Raw genomic sequence first — 1,107 nt, 5'->3', positions numbered from 1 at the left:
AACAATGAGATACAAAACAACAACAACAACAACATTTATTTATATAGCACATTTTCATACAAAAAGTAGCTCAAAATGAAGCAAAACATGACCAGCAAACTGTGACCATCATACAATATCAGAGAATAAGGAAAGACGAAGGTCTCAGGAATGCTGATCTGCTCAGGTCCCCAAAACATTTGACCAGTTGCTCTTAGAAAAGAGAAAATCCACAATTTCAGAAATGTCTGCTAATGCACCATGAGAGCAGCAACAAGCCACGGAATTAAAGAACGAGTTTAATTGACGAGAATCAGCATGTAATTAAGCAACTGGTTGGAGTGAAATTGGTTTGAGTTTGAGGCCCTGACTTAGTTGGTTTTCTGTCGGCTCCCTCACTTCTCATTTCATTTCTGTTTGGGTGCCATTTAAAGAAAGAAATGAAGCAAATCAGAGAAACGAGGAAGAAAATTCAGAAAAACAAATCTTTAAACAAGTCAACTAAAGTTAAGTAGCAGCAAAATCAGGTCACTAATTAAGAAAAGGGTTGGAATGAAAACCTGCAGCCACGGTGGTCCTCCAGGACCGGAGTTGGCGACCCCTGGTCTAACAGGTGTCGTTTGTTTAAACATGACACAGCCCCCTCAACAGAGGGATTCCCGAAATGTCCACATGTCTACAGACCTGCTCCTGTAATCCAATCGCTGCTCGGGAGGCGTGGTCTGTTTAATCCCATCGCTGCCCTGCGCTGGCAATCACAGAGTTCCCGGTTCAACTCCTATAACTGCCAGAAGTGATTCCATTTCGTTGGGCCATAGGGTAAGGCCCTTAACCTGTAATTGCTCCGACCTGGTGTGACATTAACCTTCATTCAGGTCCTTCAATTTGCAGGGAAAACCCAGGGGTTGGTGACAGGATTGTCACTCCAGCTATTCACAGTGTTTCACTCCAATCGAACTAGCGTGGTGCTGAGGTGTCACCCGCTGGATGGGTGCGCTCGTGTGGTGTTTGCGACAACGCGCTGTTTCAATGCAGGCTTCTAACCTCCTGCTCGGGAGGCGTGGCTTTCTCTGGCCGTGAGTCACCGGCCGACCTTCCCATCCCCGCCTTTTTCAAACAAAACTCGTT

This window comes from Erpetoichthys calabaricus, chromosome 1, assembly GCF_900747795.2.
Source record: "Erpetoichthys calabaricus chromosome 1, fErpCal1.3, whole genome shotgun sequence".
Taxonomy (NCBI): Eukaryota; Metazoa; Chordata; class Cladistia; order Polypteriformes; family Polypteridae; genus Erpetoichthys; species Erpetoichthys calabaricus.
Note: the sequence above shows the minus strand (reverse complement) of the source record.